We start from the raw sequence: 13,118 nt of genomic DNA, 5'->3' as shown, positions 1-13,118 counted from the left end.
TGTCCCTGGGATTCTCCAGGCAAGAACACTGGAGTGGGTTGCCATTTCCTTCTCCAATGCATGAAAGTGAAAAGTGAAATCGAAGTTGCTCAGCCGTGTCTGACTCTTATCGACCCCACGGATTGCAGCCTACCAGGCTCCTCCATCCATGGGATTTTCCAGGCAAAAGTACTGGAGTGGGGTGCCATTGCCTTCTCCGTTAAATGTTTTTAAAATGTTTTTATTAGTTATAAAAGTAATATGGTTCACTACAGTGATTCAATTTTTTAAATCTAACAATAGGTTCTGGATTTTTAATATCCAGGCTCTACCCTTCCACCATGCTTATCCTTCAGGAATGTGCTGGACAACTCTATCAATGTTTGGGGTAAAGGAACATGATTCATGAAAAGGATGAATCTCCCTTAGAAGGCTTGGTGAGTTCAAGGATGCTCTAAGACTTCTTCAAGGGGAGGAAAAGAAAGTAAGAACTTTGAATGAAGATATTAAACAATTTGGAGGCAGCTTTAAAGTATTTATGACATAGTTTTAAACTTTTTGGAAAATATGGATCCTCTTATCTATAAGCTTTCTCCTCTCTAAAACTTAAACTATTAAGGTGAAAAGTAAAAGTGGTATCCGACTCTTTGTGACTCCACAGACTATACAGTCCATGGAACTCTCTAGGCCAGGATACTGGAGTGAGTAGCCTTTCTCTTCTCCAGGGGATCTTCTCAACCCAGGAATCAAACCGAGGTCTTCTGTGTTGCAGACAGATTCTTTACCAACTGAGCTATCAGGGAAGCTTAGGTAAAAAACTCAATCATCTAAATTAGAGAGATCCCCAAAACCTTATGTGCATATGAATCACTTGGGGATCTTGTTTAAATGCAAATTATGTGATTCTGTGGGGGCAGGGGGACAGTGGTTTGGGCAGGACTGAGATTCTGCATTTTTAACAAGCTGCTTGTTCCCAGACCTCTCAGTAGCTGGGCTCTAAAATATAACTTTTGTGAACACATTCCCCTTATTTGCTGCAGTAGTCTATGTACATAAACACATGCTTTATATATATCTTTATATTCCTGCTTTCTAAAACATTAATTGAGAAATAGGCCATTGTTACAGAAACCACAATGCACTTCATGAAAAAACATTGGGCACAAAGGCAAAACAGTGACAAATTGATACTTTCTTGCTTGGTCACGCCTGATTTAAGGAAACGAACCCCAAATAGGCTATGTGAATTGGAAATTGACTTCAACCACATTTAAATTGTTGTCTTTTAAAATATTAGCAGTTGAGTGTGTAAACCAATATTTATTTTCTAATCAAAGGTTTGTGGCAAATGGTTTATAAATGAAAGAAATGAGGGAAGAATGCTTTGAAATGTTTCTCATAATAGAAATGGAAATAGGATATTTTATTTCTTTAAATGGCAGGCACAGGCTTCAGCTAAAATTCATCCTGCTCTGGAAAGAGGAAATTATATGAAAAACTGATCATAGTATGAAAGCCCAGACCAGCACCTCTCTGCCAACGATCATAATAAATATCTTTCAGCGGAAAAAAAGTTGAAGATCCAGCTACATTAAGGAAGAATCTATTAACAGAATAATTGTATACTGAGGATCCCTTTAAGAAACACTTCCAAAATTCCATTATCTTAACTGTCACTCGCACTTTGAGTTGTCTCAACACTGTGTGTTTTCATGAATTACCAGAGCTGTTTGTTTTTTCCTTTATCAGTCATCACCCTGTCAGCCGGGCCATTCATAACGACTTTTGGCAGCTCATCAGGAGAGTTCAGAGCTTGAATAGGACCCTATCAACTCTCACACCTCATTGTGTGAAACTGTTTACCAGCATTGCCTTTTTCTGTAAATATTACAAGCAGAGCCCTGAGAAGTGGAGATGCGTGAAAACAAAATGGACAAATCTTGTAGCGGTTGGTGGAGATGGCAGGTGGGGGTGGGGTGGGGGGAGTGACTGAGCATTTACAAGTACTCAAGTTTCCTTTATTGGGCTGAATCCTACCTAGTCACTGGGCTTGAATTCTTGTATATGCTGGTTAATTAGACAATATTTAATTTGACTTAACATTGGTGTCAGTTTGGTGAAAGTGAGGCTCTGTAATTAGGGAGTACAGACCGGGTTTCTGGCACAGTTCTGCTCACTTCCTCTAATTTAATGCCCCCCTTTCCAGTGTATTATCACCCTGGATGTGTTGAGTTCCCTGCTGTCTTTTCTGCTTGACTGGTAACAAGGTGGCCCACATGAACACCAACAGCAAATGGACTGACGCAAGTCTCCTGGTCTTAACAGCCTGAAGTTCTGCCAGATTCACCCATCAGAAATAATTTCCTCTTGAAAACGAATGTCAGTAATTCTCTATGGAAGCTAATATCACCAACTTGCAAATGGGTATGATTTTTGTTGTTGTTGTTCTCTATTTTTACTAAAGTTATATATACACAGATTTTTGAAGGGTCAAGTAGTTCCAGGTTTTGTGATTAAAAAATAAAAAAAATTAAGCCTTCTCCCCAGCTCCCCACCCTGCCCATCAGAGGCAACCACTTTCAATTCTTACAGCAGATTATTTAGAAAATAATGTCACAGGGAGAAATAGGTTGTTTTGCTTTACCAGTTTTGGGATGTTACATAAATGTGACTTGCTTCTTCCCTTGACCATGAAGGTGGATTTTCCTTAATTACTCTTTTTAAAAACCAGGGTATAATTTATATACAATGAATGCACAGATTTTCAATGTACCATTCAATATATTTTCAGTTCAGTTCAGTCGTTCAGTCGTGCCCGACTCTTTGCGACCCTATGGACTGCAGCACGCCAGGCCTCCCTGTCCATCACCATATATATTTTAATGAAAGAATATACTGACGTACCTGTACACTAAACTGCAGAACATTTGCAGTACCCCCAAAAGTTCCCTTATAGATCTTTGCAATCAGTCCCCTTCTGTAAAGCAATCACCCTTCTTATTTCTTTCACTGTAGATTAGACCTACCTGCTCTGGAACTCTCTGTAAGGCATTAGATATTATGTACTCTTTTGTTCCTGACTTCTTTTGCTCAAAATGATATGTTTGAGATTCATGCAGAAACTTATTTCTTTTAACTACCAAGTAGCGTTCCATTGTATGAAAATACTACTGTATGTCAATTTTCTTTATTGATACTCATTTGTTTCCACTTTGGGGATGTTTTTATTATTGATTTATGGAAGTTTGATACATTCTAGATAACAAGCTCTTTGTCAGAAATCGACTTTGCAAATCTCTCTCCCAGTCTGTAGTTTATCTTTTTATATTCTCAGTGGTATTACTTGATGAAGAGAAATTTTAAATTTTGGTTATGTCCATCTTATGATTTTTTTTATGATTTGTACTTTTTGTATCTTATCAAAGAGCTCTTTGCCAACCAGGAGATCATGCAAATATTCTTCTATGTTTTCTTTTAGAAAACATTGAAGCTTTCTAGTTTCAGATTTTACATGAAGGATTCCTTTCCTATCTAAATATAATTTTTGTCTATGGTGTGATGTAGAGGTTGAGGTTCTTTCTTTTTTAAATATGAGTATACAATTGTTCTAGCATCATTTGTTGGGAAAACTTTCCTTTCCACAAAGGATGTGTGTGTGTGTGTGTGTGTGTGTGTGTATTTCAGGACTTTATTCTGCTTCACTGACTTTTATTATCTTCCTTATGCAAGTAACAGCATCTTAATTATTGTAGTTTTCAGCACAATTTAAAAGTACAAGTTTTCAAAATTTGTTTTTCTTTCTCAGGTTATTTTTACTATTTTTTAGCTTTTGCATTTTCATGTACATATATAATCAACTTGTTAATTTCTACTACAAGCCTCATGGAATTTTGATTGGGACTGTACTGAATTTATAGATCAATTAAGGGTGAATTGATACTTTAGCAGTATTGATTTTTCCCATCCCTAAACATATTATATGGTTTAAGTTTTTATTTATAACTTTCTACAGTATGTAGCAGTTTTAAGAATTTAAGTCTTATCTATATTTTCTTAACTTTATCTTTGAGTATTTATGCCTTTCCTACAAATGTAAATGGATTACTTTTTAATTTCACTTTCTCATAATTTGCTGGTAACTTTTGAAATATAAATTTTGTATATTGACCTTAATTCTTGTGACTAAATTCACTTTTCAGTTTTAGTTGTTTTGTGGGAGTAGATTCCTTAGAGTGTTTTCTATATACAATCATGTCAACTGCAAAAAAAAAAAGACTTCTGCTTCTTTTTAATTTTTATACTTTTATTTTTTTCTTACATTGTTGTGCTAGATAGGGTTTCCAGTATATTGTTGAATAGATGTGGAGACATTGGGTGTCTTGTTCCTGAACTAAGAAGCATTCAATATTTCACCATTAAGTATGACATTAACTGTTGTTTTTTCATATATGCCCATTATCAAGTTGATGAAATTCCTTTCTTTTCCTAGTGTTCTGAGTTTCTTTTCATGAATGAGTATGACATTTTGTCAAAAATGTTTTTGCATCAATTGAGATTTTTCTTCTCTTTGATTCTGTTAATGTGATGAATTACAACTATTGATTTCATAATGTAAAACCAACCTTTAATCCCGGCATAAGCTCCATTTATTAATAACATTTGTCCTTTTCATATAACACTGAATTTGATTTGTTAATATTTTATTGAGGACTTTGTATATTTATTCATGTAAGATATTGGTCTATAATTTTTTTTCTTGTAATGTCTTTGTCAGGTTTTAATAACAGGGTTATGTTGGCCTCATTAAACTACTTGAAAAGCATTTCCTTCTATTTTCTCAAAGAGTTTATATAACACTGGTATTAGTTTTGTCCTTAAACCTTTGATAGAATTTATGAGTAAAGCCATCTGGACCTGAGGCTTTCTTTGTTGAAAGGTTTTTAATTATGAATTCAATTTTGAAAATGGATATAAAGCTCTTTGATTTTTTTCTATGTCTTCTTGTGCTAATTTTGGTAAGATGTGCTTTTTGAGGGATTTGTCCACTTGTTCTAAGTTGTTGAAATTATAGGCATAAAGTCATTAATGTTTCTGTCTTCTTGGAGAATTGAATCCTTTTTCATCAGGTAATAAGCCTTTCTATCACTGGTAATATTTCTTGTCCAATCTTGTTTTGATATTAATAAAGCTACTTTAGCTTTCTTTTGAGTAGTGTCTGCATGGAATATCTTTTTTCATTCTTTTAATCTATTTATGTCTTTATATTTAAAGTGGTATTCTTGTAGCCAGCATATAGTTGAGACTTGCTTTTTATCTAATATAACAATCTATCTTTGAGTTAGTGTAACTTACATTTAATGTGATTATCGATATGGTTGAATTAAAATCTACCATCTAACCAGCTGTTTCCTATTTGTTCCGTTTTGTCTTTTGTTTCCTTTCATTTTGCCTCCTTTTTAATTAATTGAGCATTTTCTATGAGTCAATGGTATTTCTACTATTGAATTATCATGTACAACTCTTTTTAAAAAATTGAATACTTTAGGGTTTACCATGTACATCTTATTTAATCAGTCTGCTTTCACATTGTATCCCACTTCATGCCTGCTATAAGGACACTATATCCCCAGTTTCTTCTCTCATCTCTTGTTCTGTTTTTGCCACGTATTTACTCTTACATGTGCTATAAATACACAATCTTACTCTTTTTGCTTTAGGTGGTTATCTTTCAGAGCAACTAAAAGCAACAAAAAATTAAATTTGGACTTTGTTTATCTTTAGTTATTCTATTTCCAGTGCTCTTAATTTCTTTGCGAGGATTCAGATTTCTGTCTGCTATTATATGCTTCTGTCTGAAGAACTTTCTTTAACATTACTTGTAACATTGATCTACTGGCAATGAATTTGCTCATATTTGTTTTATGGTTTTGGTTCAGGAAAGTCTTTATTTCCTGTTCCTTTTTGAAAGACATTTTTGCTGGGTATAGGATTCCGACTTGACAGGTTTTTGCTGATGTTCGGCTACAGAGCCTCATCCCTTGTATAGTTTCTGGAGAAGTCTACTTTAAGTCTTTAATTTTCATTCCTCTATATGCTGTGTGTCTTTTTTTTCACTGGCTGCCTTCATAATTTCCTTTGTCTCTGGTTTTCAGCAGTTTCTATGTAATATGCATATGGTGTGGGCGTATCTTGGGGAGGGGAGTGTTAATTCTGCTAGGTGTTCTTTGAGTTGTTTGGTATCTGTTATTCATTTTGGAATATTCTTGAGTATTATTTCTCCTTATTTTTCTTCCTGGGATGCCAATTGTACATAAGTCAGATCTTTTGTCATTGTTTCACATCTCTTAGATGCTCTGTTGTGTTTTTCCAACCACGCTCTATCCTTCCCCACTGTTCTGCAATCCATGTCAGAACTGATATAAACCCAGTTTCCATAGATGTGAGGGTTTGACTGAAGAAACTTGCTGTTATATCCTCTCTTAATTCTCCAAATCCCTATGGGTTTATCCCTTTGAAAGATTGTTTTCTGGGACTTCTCTAGTGGTCCAGTGGTTAAGAATCCGCCTTGCGATGCAGTAGGGCTCGGGTTCAATCCCTGGTTGTGGAACTAAGATCCCACATGCCTTCGGGCAACTAAGCCCACATGTGGCAACTAAAACCCAATGCAGCCCAGTAAATAAGATTGTTTCTGCCATTTTAATGGTCTTGGGAGGGAGTGAAAGTAGATGCACATGGGCAGTCTGCCATTCTTTACCTGAAGTCAACTGTGAATTTCATTATTTAAGTTAAACTTAGTGGTGGTAAAGAACTAAATTTCCTATTATCTTTGAAGTAAATCAATCTGTTACATCATCTTTCTCATTTTAAATCACTTCTGCAGTCTCAAAAATAAGAGAAAAGAATCACAAATAATGATAGCTAACATTTATTATCCATTTATCATATGCTAGTGTTATAAATGCTATTATATTAACTAAATTTTATTCTCATAACAGCTTTATAATATAGACAATCTGGTTTTGTTTTTTTTTTTTTTTCATTTTTATAGGTGAAAATAAACTGAGGCACAGAAGATTAAGTAATTTTCCTAAAAATTCATAAATAGAAAATGACAGAACTTGACTTCTTAACCACCATATTCTAACTGCTTCCAACAGATGGGAAGATGGTGGCTTTTAGGTACTATCTCTGTTTATGTTCTCTGCAATCTTTCATGTACTACTGTTAACTTTCCAAGAATCTTAATCTGTTAATCAGCAAGTACGTATTCAGTGCCTGTTATGTGCCCAGAATTGTTTTGTTCAGTGTGGAGGTATAAAGAAATACAGCCAGGCCATTTCCTTCGGGGAGTTTACATCTATCTCTCCAAGAGAAGGCCCCCACAAATCTGAAAATAAGCTTAATGTACAAAGTGGAACCATCATTCAGAAAAATGAAAGCTTGATTTGATCTGGGTGCTCAGAAAGCATGAAAAGCTCATTAAAAACCCTGATGCTTATTTAAGAATTTACTTAGCTTCTAGCTTACCTGTGCTGCCTTTCATTTCTCCCTTTACCTCTTTTATTTTTTTGCAGCCTAATTTTAGCTATTGTACGGTTTATAAACATTTCTTCCACAGAGCAAATGTAAAAAAATCATTTATTTATTTGGCTGTGTTGGTCTTAGTCGCAGCACAGGGAATCTCTGTTGCAGCACGTGTAATTCTCTGGTTGCTACACACACGCTCCAGTGTATGTGGGCTCAGTAGCTGTGGCATGAGGGCTTAGATACCCCACAGCATGTGGGATCTTATTTCCCTGATTAGGGATCGAACCCATGTCCCCTGCATTGGAAGGTGGATTCTTAACCACTGGACAACCAGGGAAGCCCCCACAGAGCAAATTAAGAAGATTGTTTATAAGCTCAAAACATCTTTGTGAAAGTTTAAAGTGGGAAGAGTCTCAAATTCTTGGTCATAGTGATATATGGAGAGATATATATATATACACACAAAGCTTTATAGATATATGTACTTTTATCTCAACTACCTTCTTTCCCTGTCAAGTTACATAACTAAGAATGAACATGTGTTAACATTTGATGTTCTCTGGTATTTCTGGAATGGCAGTGAGTAAACAAAGTGTTCATAGATGTAATATTGTCTTTAGGTTGGTTAGCACAGTGACTGCCTCCTAATAAAAACCTAGCAAATTTTTATTGTTTCATGGATTGAATGCATGAAATTAAAGAAATCCTAGGGTGACTTTTTTTTATAGATGATGAAGAAAATCCTCATGAATTTGTATTATAATTTGAAGGGGTTTTCCTGATGCAATACATGTCAACACACCTTAGAGAAAAAGTTGTCATTGATTTGTTATCCTTACACCAAATCTCTTTTAGGATTAAGAGACAGGATTCATTCACAGTGTCAGACCCCTCCCTCCCCAGTGCAATACCTAGCAGACAGTAGGTATTTGTTGGTTGGAAATATCTGTTAGGTGGAAAAATGAATCATTTGACAGTCTCTAATTTGACGTTGAAGAAGTCTAAGTGCTCAATAACCACTTCTCCCAATGGCAGGTTCTACACAAAACTAACAATAACAACAGAACAGTGTTTTAGGAGAAACTTGATAATGCAGCAGTCAGACCATGGACTTTGAAGCCAAGCAGACCTAGAGTCTAGTCCTATCTCTGCCACTTAGGAGCTAGCATATGACCCTCAGGAAGGTTGCTTAACCTCTTCAAGTCTCAACTTCCCAATCTTTCAACTGGGAGCAGTAACAGTATTCCATATGCTTGTTGTGAGGATTAAAAAAGATACTCTGCACTGTGACCCACTACAGTTAGCGCTCAACACATGGTAAATAGACAGTTATTATTCTACAAGGATTTCAGGAGTTGAGGCTGTGGCCATTTGGATCTGTAAAGAATCTTGACAACAGTGGGGAAATCTAAAACAGAGGAGCTTATATATTTCCTATGTTTCTCTTACCTTGCTTTAGGAATTTTGAGTGATGTATGTTTGGTGGTATGAGTATGTGGAAGGACACAGAGGTGCGGTGGGACAGGGTCTAGAAATTCTTTCTACCTTTAGAGAAATGCCCTCTACCAAGGATTTATGCTAACAGGGCCCACAGGCCCACCCTATCAGCTGAGGATGAAAACAGCCAGAGACAATGGGATATGACACAGTAATGAGTTCTCATTTGTCAGGTGTCTACTTGCTGATATGGTCTAAGGATATGGTGTTCAATAATTTCTAGAAATTGGTAATAATGATACCATTTACACGGCAGCTCCTCTGGCAGTTTTCAGAGTGCTTTCACATACACTCTCTGTTTTAATTTCCACCACAGTGCTATGAGGAACCTGAAGTAAATATTATCATTCCCATTTTATAGATGAGTAAATATATTCTGACAAGTGAAATGACCACATCCAAGGTCACACAGCTGCTCAGTAATCAAACTCAGATTTAAACCTGAGTTCTCACTCTGGGGTCATTAATTTTTTTTTTCCATGAAACTCAACAGCTTGTTTATTCTACATAACTCATGTAGTATTTTGAATATTAAGTGTGCTTGCACCCATGCTCCCTGGTGGTTTAGTCAGTAAAGAATCTGTTGCAATGCAGGAGACCTGGGTTGGGAAGGTCCCTTGGAGAAGGAAATGGCAACCCACTCCAGTATTCTTGCCTGGGAAATCCTATGAGCAGAGGAGCCTGGTGGGCTACAGTCAGTGGGGGTTGCAAGAGTTGAACACGACTGAGCGACTAAATCACCACCGCAAACCCATGCTAGACCTTTAAGACTTTGTGTTCATAAGGTCATTTAGTAATCAAAATCTGCCTGCAATATAGGGACGCAGGAGACATGGGTTCGATCCCTAGGTCAGGAAGATCCCCTGGAGGAGGAAATGGCAATCCATTCCAGTATTCTTGCCTGGAGAATCCCATAGACAGAGAAGGCTGGTGGGCTACAGGCCATGGGGTCACAGAGTCGGACACGACTGAGAGACTGAGCACACACACATGGAACAGCAGCTAACCTTCTGTGTCTTTTTTGTCCTACAGAGAACAAAATTTGTCATCCAGATACACCTAGTGTTTAATGATGTCAGTAAGGAAACAGTCCACCCTTTGGTCCAGAGGAGGCCATGGTTATTCTGGTGAAGCACAGGGGCATGGTCATTTTGATCAGTCACTCTGCAGAGGGTCCAAAGCTGTGAAGCAGAGTAAACTCAGGACAGACAGCTGGAATCCTGGGAGTGTAACCTCACCAACAGATGAGGTAGTAATAGATGACTCCTGATTAGTCTTTTCCCTTTCCCTCTCTCAATATATATTCTGAGTTGTTACCTAGAATAAATCCAACAGCTTCTAATTAATGCACTCATTGTCTTTGTTTTGAATGGAAAAGGGAAAAAAATATGTTCATACCCCTGCTGGCAGTATGGGAATTATGCCTAAAGTGGAATATCTTTCTCCATCACGAGTAACATTAATCTCTATAGTCCTCCAAAGTAACTAATTGCCACATAGTTGAATTTCTATTTGTATGGATGGATGGTATCCTTTATGAGTTTCCGGGTAACAATTTGTTGCAGGAAAGATTCTCTCCAGAAACCCTTCTTAAGATTATTATCAAATTCCTCAACCAAGAAGGAGAAGTCAAACCGGTTAGGCTAGATATAGACAACCAGTTGGCAACAAACTGAGCTCATCAGTCCTGGATTCTTAACTGTCAGAGAGGATGGGTGGATAAAGCTACAGCGGGCTTGTTGTCCGTTACAAGTCTTCCAAAGGGAGGGGGGCAGCCATGCCACAGTTTTCTTCTATCCTGAGCCTGTCCTGCGTTTTTCTAAGTGTGTGAGCATGAGCCCCCTGCACACAGCCATGCCCTCTGATGAGAAGATGATGGGAGGAATGGTGAACATGAAGATGCCATGGCCACTGCTCCCTATTCTCAACAGAACCTCCTTTTGTTCCAACAATAACAATTTTCGATAAAAAGAATCATTACATTTTAGACATTTCAATATAAGGGCTTGGAAAGATACCTTACCTTGTTCGAGGTCACGCAATTATTAAATGGCCATGTAGGAATTTGAGCCTGGGTCTGTCTGCCCCCAACTCAAGGCTTTTGAGCATCACTCTCATTGTCTCTACTGGGATAATGGCTTCCTTGTGGTAACTGTTAGAAGCTGGAAAATGTGGGCCTGAGGGAACTTTTCAATATGAAATGCTAACTCTTTGCCTACCGAGATTCTTATTTTTAAAAACCCAGAGGAAGTTCATATTAATAGATTTATTTAACATTTATGTACAATATTTACATTTACAAAATGCTTTACAGTGTAACAGAATGGGCAGAAATTTTTATTGCAGCATATAATTGTCTTTTCTTTCATATTCATTTATTCCTTTGATTTATTTCAAATGTTCTCCACTTGGTCTTCTGAGATCATGTACAATGGTAACAAATTTAAAATAAGATTAATAAAAGATTATTTTGTATCACTCCTAGGGAAAACTGAGCGGGGCCATGCCATTCTCTGTTCTTGATAAATGTTATGCAAAAGCGCATAATATCGTCCCCAGCACACTGCCTGTAACACCAGCTGTGCTTGTTCATGGTGCTTTGAAACTGTATTTGGCTCCTATTCCTCATTTATTTTGTGGTGTTTGTTTTCTGCCCTTCAGCTGGTTGGGGTGCTCCGTATTTGGGATGATAAACTGCTGTGTGTCATCTGAAGAGGCTGGACTATGGCCTTTCTTCACTGATCACCAAGCCGGAAACCTCTGCCAGCTTTTCTTGCTGATGATTCCCTCTGCCTGGAAAGCCTTCTTCCCCAGATGGTCCCGTAACTACTACCTTCTCTTCACTTGGGGCTGAGATCAAATGACACCTTCTCCAAGAGGCCCTGCCTTGACCCCAGGTCCCAAAGAACCTCCCCCATCAGTGTATCCTGGCATTCTCTTTTATTTTCTCTTTAGCATGTAAGATTCTTTAGTAAAAACCCTAGAATTGGACTTCCCTGGTGGTTCAAGAATGGTTGAGAATCTTGCTGCCCATGCAGGGGAACATGGGTTCGATTCCTGGTCCAGGAAGATGCCACATGCCGCGGGGAAACGAAGCCCATGCACCGCAACTACTGAACCAGTGCTCTAGAGCCTGGGAGCTGCAGCTACGGAAGCCCTCACGCCCCAGAGCCTATGCTGCAACAAGAGAAGCCACTGCAATGAGCAGCAGCAGCCCCCACTCACCACAACTGGAGAAAGCCCGTGAGCAGCGAGACCCAACACAGCTGAAAATAAATATATAAATAATTTTAAAACCCTAGAATTCCACTATTTGATAAGAATAAATGTATATAATAGTTATTGATAAGTTAGTATTTTGTCATTTTTAAGTTGCTAAGGAATCTCTTTAATATGAAGTACTCTGAAGACTTACAATACATTGCTTATCTTTTTAGAGTCAGACCATTACTTTGGAGGGCATGCAAATATATGGCTAGGGGAAAATGTCTGTATTTGGTTACCTTACAGGTTCTAAAGCTAAATAACTTCTGTGCATGATCAGTAGATTAAAAATTTACTCTCAAAAAGTTTTTCTCATCCTTGTGTATGTGTGTGTGTGAATTTTTTTTTTTTCTTCAAGAATTGCAGGTAGTGTGCCTAACTAAACTGTGATTTAGAAAGACAAGTGTGGAGGTCTGCCCTGGGAGGAAGGGTTGGGGGACAGACAAGATTGGGTAAGTGGTTCTTGACCCTGGCTGTATGTTATTAACAATGATCTATCCTACCAACCAGGACCAGTAAAATCAGGACCTTGGAGGGTTAGCCCAGGCACTAGTGATTTTTTTTAAGTCTTTATTGAATTTGTTATAATAATGCTTCTACTTTGTGGGTTTTTTTTTTTTTTTTTTTTTTTTGGCCATGAGGCCTGTGAAATCTTAGCTCCCTGAACAGGGATCGAACCTCCAGCCCCTGCTTTGGAACACAGATTCTTAACCACTGGACTGCCAGGGAAGTCCCAGGCACTAGTGTTTTTTAAACTGTGCCAGGTGATCTGATCTGTAGCCATGAATGAGAACCCCGGATTAGCGGGCTGCTATAGTCCATTCTTGAGAAAAGTGAGTGATCAGGGTAGC

The 13,118-nt window shown here is 37.6% G+C and overlaps 1 long non-coding RNA gene across 1 annotated transcript; it reads left to right on the top strand.

Moving 5' to 3' along the window:
- Positions 1 to 1,971: 1,971 nt before the first annotated feature.
- On the top strand, positions 1,972 to 12,584 carry LOC139177071 (uncharacterized). The gene is made up of 4 exons (XR_011561482.1): positions 1,972 to 2,403; positions 7,028 to 7,158; positions 10,036 to 10,252; positions 11,665 to 12,584. It is a non-coding gene; the product is annotated as an uncharacterized lncRNA (long non-coding RNA).
- The last annotated feature ends 534 nt before the right edge of the window (positions 12,585 to 13,118 follow it).

The sequence above is a fragment of the Bos indicus genome, chromosome 18 (assembly GCF_029378745.1).
Source record: "Bos indicus isolate NIAB-ARS_2022 breed Sahiwal x Tharparkar chromosome 18, NIAB-ARS_B.indTharparkar_mat_pri_1.0, whole genome shotgun sequence".
Taxonomy (NCBI): Eukaryota; Metazoa; Chordata; class Mammalia; order Artiodactyla; family Bovidae; genus Bos; species Bos indicus.
Note: the sequence above shows the minus strand (reverse complement) of the source record. Positions and strands in the feature narration are given on the sequence as shown.